The sequence below is a fragment of the Ursus arctos genome, unplaced genomic scaffold (genome assembly GCF_023065955.2).
Source record: "Ursus arctos isolate Adak ecotype North America unplaced genomic scaffold, UrsArc2.0 scaffold_13, whole genome shotgun sequence".
Lineage (NCBI taxonomy): Eukaryota > Metazoa > Chordata > Mammalia > Carnivora > Ursidae > Ursus > Ursus arctos.
The window spans coordinates 62,371,870-62,384,346 of record NW_026622797.1 but is presented as its reverse complement, the minus strand read 5'-3'; positions in this window follow the sequence as shown (position 1 = coordinate 62,384,346).

Here is a 12,477-nt window from a genome sequence, read left to right as displayed (position 1 = left end):
ACAATGTGAAATGATCTGCCACCTTTGAGTCAGGTGCTTGATAATTGTTCCACTTAATCATATACCATGGTATTTGTTAGCATTAATGGACCTTATGCATTCCATTTGTTAGCTGAGATTTTTTTTTTCTCCCTCACAGGGTCAATAGAAATTTTTGTAAAATATACTGGAAATGTAAAGTCCAATAGGAACGGATATGAACAAACAAATATCGTTCTGATTAATTGTGAGCCTGATACCTACCTTAGAAATAGGAAATAGTATTTCATGATTCTCTATAAATTATGAACCCTTGTGTAGTGATCACTTTAAATTAGATCTAACACATCTTTTAGTCTCATAAGATTCTACTTCTGTCAGATAAAAGTTAAAAAATAAAATAGTCATTTTATATTTTTGCATCATATGATTATTGTACTTTCTAATAAAAATTAAATTTTCAAGTAAATGATTAAATTTAGACAAGGATTTGAGTCCTTTGATCATCTTGGTTACAGATAATGGATTTGACTAAATTTATGACACTGCAAACCTTATTTTACCATCATTTAGGAAGAGTCTGTATGAATCAGGTCAAAAAAGTGTTTTTTGTTTTTTTTTTTTTTTTTTTTGATTTACCACAACTCATTTAAATGTCAAAGTTGTAAGAGGAAGACATGCAAGTACCAATCTCATCCCTCTCACTTATTACATATTTGTTAAATTTGATTGAATTTAATAAAGACACAGAAAGTCATAACAATAAGTTTCTTAGAAATTCCAGTTCACGGAGTGCCTGGGTGGCTTAGTCAGTTAAGCATCTGCCGTCAGTTCAGGTCAGGATCCCAGGGTCCTGGGATCAAGCCCCGCATTGGGCTCCCTGCTCAGCGGGAAGCCTGCTTCTCCTTCTCTCACGCCCCCTGCTTGTGTTCCCTCTCTCGCTGTCTCTCTCTGTCTGTCAAATAAATAAACAAAATCTTAAAAAAAAAAAAAAGATTCCAGTTCACAAAAGGCATATAACAGGGACAACATTCATCTTAATGGGACTCACTAAAAGTAACCGAAACACACATACACACACACACACACACACACACATACATATAAACAGAAAATCTGGAATGACCAACTCTCCCTATTTGTTTGTGACCATCCTGGTTTTTGCATTAAAATTTCTACATTTCAGGAAACCCTTTGTTCCTATTCAAATTGAGATGGCTGCTTAACATAACACACACACACACACACACACACACACACACACACGTGCTGTCTGCTCTCACTTTGAATATGTAACCAAAATCTTCACAATCTTTATTTTTTTAATTAAATATTCTTTTTTTTAATATTTTATTTATTTCTTTGAGAGAGAGAATGAGGGAGAGAAAGAGCATGAGAGGGGGGAGGGTCAGAGGGAGAAGCAGACTCCCTGCTGAGCAGGGAGTCCAATGCAGGCCTCTATCCTGGGACTCCAGAATCATGACCTGAGCTGAAGGCAGTCGCTTAACCAAGTGAGCCACCCAGGCGGCCCTCTTTACAATCTTTAAAAGAGCCCTCTACACTTTTGGCAAGGAGAGAAAATAAGAAAAAAAAAATCAAAAGCCAACAAAATATATTAAGCAACAAATAGCAAGATATTGAATTTCTTTGTTTCTCAAGTACATTAGAATTACTATTTGGAGTCACTTTTTCCAGCCTGAAGAACTTCCTTTAGTATATCTTATAAGACAGGTCTACTAAAAAAAAATTCACAGGTTTTGTTCATCTAAGAAGGTCTTTACTTACTCTTCACTTTTAAAGGAGAATTTTCCTGGATGGAAAATTCTTAGATTACATGTTTTTGTCTTTGAGGGCTCCCATGTGGCATCTATTGCCTCCTGATTTTAGTTGTTTTTCTTGCTTCCTCCAAGGTAATCTTTATTTCTTTGGTTTTTGACAACTTAATTATGATATGTCTGATTATGGATCCTTTTTTCTATCCTGCTTGGAGTTTCTTGACTTTCTTGGATGTATAGATTGATTTTTTGGTGGCAAATTTGGAAAGTTTTCAGTTATTACTTCTTTAAATATTTATTTTCTTCCCCATTCTCCCTCTCCTCTCTTCTGGTATTATCATTAAGTATACATTGATGCACATAATGGTATACCATGTGTCCCTTAGGCTCTGCTCAGTTTTCTTCATTCTCTCTTTTTCAAATTGTATGAACTCTATTGATCTGTCTTCAAGGTCTTTGATTATTGATAATTTCCTTTGCTAGCTCACGTGTCCTATTAAGTCCTGGGGTGAAAGTTTCATTTCATTTACTGTAACTTTTCAGATCCAGAATTTCCATTTGTGTTTCTTTTTATAATTTCTATCTCTTTATTAATAATCTCGATTTGATGAAACTTTAATTATTTGATTATTTAAAAAGTGTTTCTTTTGGTTCTATAACTGCATATAATGACGGCTTTGAAATCTTTGTCTGCTAAGTTGAACATCTGGACTACTCATAGGCATTTTACGTTGCCCGCTTCTTTCCTATGTATGGGTCACACTTTCGCCTTTCTTGGCATGTCGTATAATATTTTGTTGAAAACTGAACATGTTATATAATAATATATTGTAGCAACTTGGGATTCTTATTCCTCACTCCTCGAGGCTTGTTGTTATTGCTCTTTTTGTTCATTTGTTTATTTGTTCAGTGAATTTGCTGGACTGATTCTGAGAACTCTACATTTCCCCATGGCATACAGCCTCCAATGCCCATATTCAATTTATTCTCCTTGTTTTCACTTTTAAGCTTAGTTTCCTAGTGTTCACCCCTAGGTCAGCATAGATTAATGATTAACACTGATCTCTCAGGGGGTATGCTTAAGCACTCTGAGCCAGTAAGTTTTTCACCCTTTTCCACTGAATTGGTGTGTGACTTAAATGATGTCAATTTTCAGGCAGTTTACAAGACTGCCTCACATTCATCTGGGGACTTGAATATACTCACTTCACAACTCTTAAGATAGTGTATTAAATTTTAGGAGACACAATAAGCAAGTTGTGGATTCTAAGTTGATTTACTCATACCTATCCATCCCGGAGAACAACTTAGAATATATTCCCTCACTCACGGAATGTTTTAAATTCATTTTGTATGCAAATAATGTACAGGATATAGAAAAATTTACTCTCTCCCACAATTTAATGAAGTGAAATTATTTTAAATTTTTGTAACAATATTCAAATTGGCATTCTATGCCAAATAAATAACTTTTAGAAATTAATCCATTTGAAACACAACAAATGATAAAGATCCCTCATATTACCCTTTTATAACCATGCCCACTTCTCTCACACCCCACTCCATCTTAATTCCTAGAACCACAGATCATTTTTCATTTCTATTTTTTTGATATTTGAAAACAGTTTTATAAATATAACAACATAGCATGTAAGCTTTTGTGATTATCTTTTTAATTCAAAATAATTCCTTGGATATTCTTCTAGGTTCTTGTGTTTATCAATAGCTTGATACTTTTTATTGTGAACTGGTAGTCCATGGTATGAATGTACCACCATTAGTTTAACCATTCATCTCATGAAGAAAATCTAATTTGTTTCAGGTGTAGACTATTTTAAATAAAATGGATGCGGACATTTATCTATAGGATATTGTGTTAACATAACTTTTTATTTATCTGGGATATAAGCCCAAGAGTACAATTGTCAGATCATATGGTGACTGCATGTTTAGTTTTATAAGAAACTTCAACACTGTTTTTCCAAAAAGGATTTACCATTTTATATTTACACTAATAAGGGATGAGTGATCCAGTTTTTCTGCAACATTACCAGCATTTCGTGTTGTGAATTTTTTTTTTAAATAGCTCTTCAGGTGCTATTTCAGTGATATTTCAGTATGACTTGATTTTGCATTTCTCTATTGGTTAAAGATGTTGATCTCTTCATGTGTTTGTTTGCCATCTATATAAACTCTTTGGTGAGATATTTGTTCATATGTTTCTTTTCCATGTTCTAATTTCATTGTTGTTGTTTTACAGTTGTGTTTTGAGAGTTCTTCAAAAACTAATGAGGTACTATATGCTGGCTAATTGAACATAATAATAAAATAATAAATAAAAATGAATAAATAAAAATAAAATAAAATGAAAAGGGCAAAAAAATTTAAATATTCTAGATACAAGTTCTTTATCAGGTTGTGATTTGAAAATATCTTTTCTCCAAATGTAGGCTATTTTTCATTTTATTGGGATCTTTCACAAAGTTTTAAATTTTGATAAAGTCCAATTTATCATCCTTAAAACTGTTTATGGATTGTTTTTTATGTCAAATTAAAGAATGCTTTGCCTAGTCCTAGATCCAGATTTTCTACTGTGTCTCTTTCTAAAAATTTTATAGTTTTACATTTTACTTTTATGTTTGTGATCCACTTTTATGTAAATTTCATATATTTTACATAATATTTATGTATATTTTATGTAAGAGTTTGTGTACAGTTGGTGTTAGTTCTTATTTTAATTTTGGTAGAATTTCCAGTGAAACTATCTGGGCTTGGAAATTTCTTTTAGGGTGTTTTAAGATTATGAATTCAATTTCCTTATTAGCTGTAGAGCTATTCAGTTCTCTGTTTCATATTGTATGAGTTGTAGTTTTGTGTTTTTGAGGAAATGGTTCATTTGACCTAAGTTTTCAAATTAACACATGTAAAACTGTTTATAGTATTATCTTCTTCTCTTTTTGAGGTCTACGTCTGTAGTGATGCCCCCTATTTCAACTCTAATATTGATAACTTGTATCTTCTCTTTTATTTTCTTTGTCAGTATTGCTAGGGGTTTGCCAATTTTAGTGATCTTTTTCAGTGTCTGTTCAGAGGAAGAAAACAAGTGAAGATTAAAATAAAATAACTTCTTTAGGTAGGTAGGTAGATAGATAGGAATATAAATATAGGTCTATATTTATGTGATTTTATAAATATATATTTATGTTTATATTTATATACACACATATATACATACATATATATACATGCATACATAAACACATATGTATAATCTTTCAGAATGTCTTTTCTGTAATGTTGGTAGAAAAATGAAAACAAATTTGAGGTTTGTGTATAGATATGCCTATCATTCAGCAAGATTTCATTGATTTATAAATTGGATAAATCTGATCTATCTAGACTGCCAATTCATTTTTATGTTATTAGCATGATAGGAAAATGTTCCCGTCTCAAAGATTCCATTCTCAATGAGGTTGTCCCTGATCATTCTATTTAAATGGTAGTATTCACATATCCATATATCCTCAGCTTCCTCATTTTTTCATTTCAGATAACACTATTTACATTATATTTTACTTACTTTGTTATTGATCTGTCTTTCCTGACTACAGTGTAACCACCATGAAATTGGTTTATACAAACTAAGTGAATAAACACTTAATAGCAACATTTTACAGCACCTTTTGCAGTTTCATATGATTGTTTTCTAGTCTGCAAAGTAGTGTAAAAACACCTATATTTGGTAACATGATATCATAAATTGGTTTTTCTTATTTTATTTTATGATGTTTATCTGTTTTTTATAATTATAATGGAAGAGTACCATCTTTAGTATAATGTGATTAAATGCTGACTTAAACAAAATTTGATATTTTGAGCTTAAAGACACAACTCAAAAGATGTACCCAACTCAAAAATGACTTCTATACTACCCTTTTATCTACTTATTTTATTATTTTTTTCCTCAAAAGCCCGTTCACTGTCATGATGACATGTAAACTGAGATTCATAAACTCTAATTCCATGCTATACATAATTCGTGAATATTAGAGTTATATTTTCAATGGCCTCATAAATAAAAACTTCAAATTCATATTCATTTCCTTAAAAACCGAGGATACTTTCCCCTACAAATTACTCCTCCTATGTTTCATCCTATTTGAGATATCATCTAGTTGCTTATTTCATAAATATGGGAGTCATTTTGGATTACTCTATTTACCTTATGTTCAAAATTCACATGCTACCAAATATTCAAAAATTCCATTCTCCAATTTCTCTCTTTTCTTCCTTCTCATTGCATGAAGTTCCTAACACTTATTATTCTAGGTTATTATTTAGTAGAAATTTAAATAACAAGTTCAGACTTGAAACATCACTCTTTAGATTAGGCTCCGTATATGTCCTCCTCTCTTATTCTGCTAAATTTCACTAAACGATAACAAATATAGAGACATACTCAAAGAAGAAAATCTCTGATTTGGTGGCACACCACCTTTAACAAACCTAAAATAAAGCATCATTCTAGCTTTGTTTATCTATGTTAGAGACACATATATCATCTGTATTTATCTTTTTGAGCTGTGTTTGGATATTTCCATTCACTATATTTAGCAAATCTGTGATTCTAATAGCATTTCAGGCATGACTCTAAAATAATTTGAGTGAACAAAAGACAATACAGTAACGTCAGATTTTTAGGCATAATACTTGAATGCTGTATATTTGTGGTAATAAGAAACAATAAGATGTTCAATATGCCCAACATTGTTTGTTATTTATCCATCAGGTATTTCAATGTGCTTTTGTTTCCCTAAAGACTGTATATATAATAATTAGAATTGTGGTAAAGCACATATTTCTAAATGAGTATTCTGATTCTGTACTAAGTTAAAGGTCAGAGTTGTGATAAAAAATATTAAATATGATATTAATGGCCTAAAGTTGTATACTTCCCTTGAGATTCCCACTTTTAATAACCTCTAGTATCATAGATAAAACTGAGGCAGTAATCATTACTGAAATGGATTTTCTGGCAGAATTAGACATCGCCTCTAAGAATCAATAATCATTTGAAACTAACAGGGTGATTAAATGACCTCCTTTTTATTTTACCTCATGTTGAGCTGCTTTTTAATCTTGATTTAGAGTCACACAGCTAGAAACAAAGATAAACCAAAGACTTAGAACATTAGAGCAGCAACGTGAGGCCTATTCATTATGAAGGTTAAAGTCTCCTTTCCTTCAATCAAGGCATTTCTAGCTAATCAATGCATTCTAAAGGAAAAACTGAACACTCTAGGTAGAGACTGTATAAATACCACCACCTAAGGCAGCAGCTTCTTTATAAAGATTTGCACCATTAGTTTTGCTATGGCAGGTGCTATATATTTTTTATTTAATAATTTACCATGCCAGTGATGCTGGGGGATATCTTTGTATTGACTGATAATGTTGTCATTAATTCTTTTCATTCATGTAGTTTATCCCTCCCATCTCTTTACAGCCCCAAAAAGAACTGCCTCAAGTAGGCAGCAAGTTAATTCTTCCAGCCAGCTATTTTCTACCATGTATAGGAAATGAAGCCACTTACCAAGTAGAGTTTTACATAGTTTGCACTGTCAGTTACTATGTAAACAACTGTATTGACCAATGGATTATTTTTATTCATATCCTAATAATATACACATATGACAGTATGGAAATGAAATTTATTGTTGTGTTCAAATGTAAGAAATAATTAAATTTGTAAAATACAACTTTGTGAAATTCAATAAAATTCAAAAGCAAAATTTGTTTGATCTTTTAACCAAAGGAAAGTGAGATAGATAGATGGATAGAAAATAGGTGGATAGATATGATGGGCACACATTTGTGCATCCACATGTTTGCATGAGGGAAAAAAGGAGACAGAGAGATAAAGACTTTTATTATATCATTAGGCAGAGTTTTATTTACAGCTATTTTTATCTTAAGCATTGGATTCTTCAAAGATTGAACGTGTTTTATATCTTTAAAATAAATATTTCATGTTTGAAAAAATAAATATAAATTAATAAGATTATAGGATAGCAAGTGAGATATTAACAGTTATCATGCATTTTCTCTGCAAAGGGTTTTAAAATATAGTTTATAATCAATTAATAAGCCTCACTGCCAAAGAGTTTTCAAAGAGTTATTTAATAACAAGGAGATAATTTTCAAAATGTTGCAACTGCGTACCATGAGCTTTTAAATTCTTCACTACTGCCTTGAAAGTCACTTAGGAAAAATATTAGACTTTCTAAAGAAATAGATTTTTAAAAATGCTTTAGCATTAGAAAATGTCCTAACTGTTCCTCTTAAAGTGCAAAATGTGATTTCATTAAATTTTAGACAATAATTTTTCAAGTTCCATTTAGTTATTTTCACATCCACTTACATATCTTTACTACTGTACAGTTCGACAAGGATAACAGAGACGTGTTTCTATACTTCTTAGAACATCTTTACAAGAGACACGTGATGTCTAACCATATCTCTTTCTTGTGAGGTTAATTTTGATCAGCATGTCTAGATGCTCTCATTTTGATTCATCCAGATAAAATTCACTGCTAGCCTCTCACCTAAGTGCTTTAGCTGCCATCAAGGATGATTGTCTACTTCCATTATTTCTTTAATGGTGGAATAATGGTGATATTTTAATTCTATCACATCTTCCTCATTCATTATCTAGAATTCTTTACACTATTCTAGGTATCATGAATTCCCTGTCCTGGGAATAAGGTATCGGGCATAGATCTCCCTCTCAGAGTGGAAGGAAGTCCCTACTCTGGGGCATATGATGAGTTAGGACACTGGGCCCAGGGCCAGCCAGCCACAGTGACCAAAGAGAGGGGCCTCCACCCACCTATCAGTTCCTCCACTCCAAAGTGCACAAGGACCACAGGAAGAACTTTGCCTGTAGGGAGAACAGGAAGCATAAATTAAACAATATAAAGTGTTCTCATATTTACTAATTATTCAGAATAACAATTGGTTACCAAGCACGTAATAAAGGTGATAAATATGTATTTTAATGATGATTATTAATCCAAGGATATTAGCATATTTGATGTCTTTCAATCTATGGCAGATATTATTTCTGATGCTCATATTGTCCCATCTCTGACTGCAGTAGTCTGTTAAAGTTTGTTTTGTTTTGTTTAATATGAGCCCATTAGTAATTATAGCTTCCATTTATTTTGTATAATAAAATGTTTCAGGTTTATCCTACACATATTCTATTCCAGATCTGGAATCAGATATTTTCCAAAGAGCTTTGATTCTTATTAATGAACTGTTATTACACATCCCAATCTGGACACTAGTTTCTCATTATGGTTGAGTTGTTCATTGTTTCTCAATTTTTCAGTGCACACAGCTAAGAACAGGAACACATGTATTTTCACAATGTTAATTTCAGGCTACTAACATGGCATCACTGAAGACAGAGTTCAGAAAAGATGCACCATTGTACAATAACATATTATATTTTCACCATACAGATAAAATAGATGTGAATAATCTCAAGATTATAGGTGTTAGAAAAAGGTAATAAAATAATTAGAAAGTGAGGTTTTTAGTATTTCTTGCCTTAAATTTTTAATATAATTTATTTAATTGTATGGTTATATAATTTAATTGTTAATAATGACTGTAACACTGGGCTCACAAAATTATTGAAAATACAAAATCAGGAGGAATGAGTTGGCTCAAGCACACCACGCATATGTATACATAAGAAAAAAGACAGTTGAGAGCGTTTGAGTACTAATTTGATTTTCCATATTTAAAAGTTATTGTAAACTTTTTTAGGTGTGAAAATGGTATTCTGGCCTTGTCTTTAGAGATACATGCTGAAATGTACATTTATAGGTGTTGGTGATGAGTCATGTGTATGTGAGGGTTCATAATACTATTCTAATTTCATCTGCCAAAAAAATGTTTCTATAAAATGTGAAAAATATAACATACTGATTTTCCAAATTCCAGAGATTTAAAAAAAAACACAAAATAATGTCATCATCCTCAAGAGTCTTATTATACCAGTATAGATTTCAAACTTGTAAAAAATTATTACATTGTTGATAAAAAGTTTAAAATGTGCTGTGATTATAAACAGTGGGGAGAAACTAAATACATCTGGGGGAGTGGGAAGGCCTTTATACAGGTGGGGTCTTAATATATGTATGTGAACTTGCCAAATGTTAAACGAAGATAACATTGCGCACAATAATCCTTATATGCAGCAAATGAAGTTTTGAAATTATAGGACATATTAGAAAATAGTGAAGAACAATTTGAGCTTATTGTTTCAGATTACATATTTTCTTGAAAATAAAGTACTTTACATTATGATATGGTATGATTTTTCATTTTACTTAATTTTTATCCATCAAGTTAGAATTTTGGCCTATATTATTAAAATTATTATTCTTATTTTAAACATATTGTTATGGTTAAAAGTGTGTGGGATAAATCAGTGATATTGCACAAAAAGATAGCTACTGAAATGGCTTTCTGTGAACTAAATTATTCAAAGCTCCAGTTAAGATATAAGTTATGTGTTTCAAAAATAGAAAGGAATTTATAGATCCCGTTATTGGATTACCGAGTGAGGAACATTTTAGTCCCTGCTGTCCAACGGATTCTCAATCATGCTTCTGAGAGCATTTGATAATTTGAACATAAAGTTTAATTTAACAAAAGGATAAAACCTAAAATACTCCATATTGAGACACCTTCTAAAATACTTTTACAACTATCTGTAGATACTTATCAAATTAGAGACTCTAGGGATTCTTGTCCAAATGGGAAGTTAAGGGTACATATAATTTGAAAATGTTCCCCTGGTTATTTTAATAACATTTCTCCTATTATACTTATTCTGAATCTATTGAGGACCACTGAACCCAAGTTAATGAAAGAGCCACATCCAAAGGTATTAAAATATTTGGGGGGAACTATTGAAACATGTTTCAAGTGTAGACTTTCTTTTTTTTTTAAGCCTATAATATTAAGGGAATGGGAAAAAAAGGCAAAGATAATTAAAGAGACAAAAAGAAAGTTAGAAAATCAAAATTAAATAAACAGGAAAGAAGGATATGGAAGAGAGTCCAGGAGAAGGAAAAAGAAAAATCAGAAAGAATAACATCCGAGCCAGAGGAAGAGGATTATCCACACCCTAGTCATAGCCATGGAAGTTTTGATTGTTTTTCCACTAATTTTATGTTTATCTTCTTTATCATTCTCTTGTCATCTTGCTACTAAATTAGTTATTATCTCACTTTTACACATAATACCTTTTTATTTTTATTTATTTTTAAAATTTTTTAATAATTATGTTTGATTAGCTAACATATAGTACACCATTAGGTTTTGATGTAGTGTTCAACGATTCACTAGTTGCATATAACACCCATTGCTCATCACCACACATGCCCTCCTTAATACCCATCACCCAGTTACCCCATTCCTCCACCCCTTTCCCTTCTGTAACCCTCAGTTTGTTTCCCAGAGTCCAATGTCCATAGTTTGTCTCTCTCTCTGATTTCTTCCCATTCAGTTGTCCCTCCCTTCCCCTGTGGTCCTCCATGCTATTCCTTATGTTCCACATATGAGTGAAACCATATGATAATTATCTTTCTCTGCTTGACTTACTTCACTTAACATAATCCCGTCCAGTTCCATCCATGTCAATGCAGATGGTGGGTATTCATCCTTCCTGATGTCTGAGTAATATTCCATAGTATATATGGACCACATCTTCTTTATCCATTCATCTGTTGAGGGGCATCTTGGCTCCTTCCACAATTTGGCTATTGTGGACACTGTTACTATGAACATTGGGGTACATGTGCCCCTTCTTTCACTGCATCTGTATATTTGAAGTAAATACCCAGTAGTGCAATTTTGGGTCTTAGGGTGGCTCTATTTTTAACTTTTTGAGGAACCTTCATATTGTTTTCCAGAGTAGCTATACTAGCTTGCATTCCCACTAACAGTGTGAGAGGGTTCCTCTTTCTCCACATTCTCTCCAACATTTGCTGTTTCCTGCCTAGTTAATCTTTGCCATTCTAACTGGTGTAAGGTGATTATCTCAATGTAGTTTTGATTTGAATTTCCCTAAAGGCTAATGATGTTGATTATTTTTTCATGTGTCTCTTAACCATTCGCATGTTTTCTTTGGAGAAGTGTCTGTTTATGTCTTCTGCCCATTTTTTGACTTGATTATTTGTTTTTTGAGTATTGAGTTTGAGAAGTTCTTTATAGATTTTGGATACCAGCCCTTTATCTGTAATGTCATTTGCAAATATCTTCTCCAATACCATGGGTTGCCTCCTTGTTTTGTTGACTACTTCCTTTGCTGTGCAGAAGCTTTTTATTTTGATGAAGTCCCAAAAGTTCATTTTTGTTTTTGTTTCCCTTGCCTTTGGGGATGTGTCTTGAAAGAAGTTGCTGTGGCTGAAGTCGAAGAGAATACAGCCTATGTTCTCCTCTATGATTTTGATGGATTCCTGTCTCACATTGAGGTCTTTCATCCATTTAGAGTTTATCTTTGTGCATGGCATGAGATAATGGTCGAGTTTCATTCTTCTTTATATAGCTGTCCGATTTTCCCAGCATCATTTATTGAAGAGACTGTTTTTCCCATTGGATATTTTTTCCTGCTTTATCAAAGATTAGTTGACCGTAGAGTTAA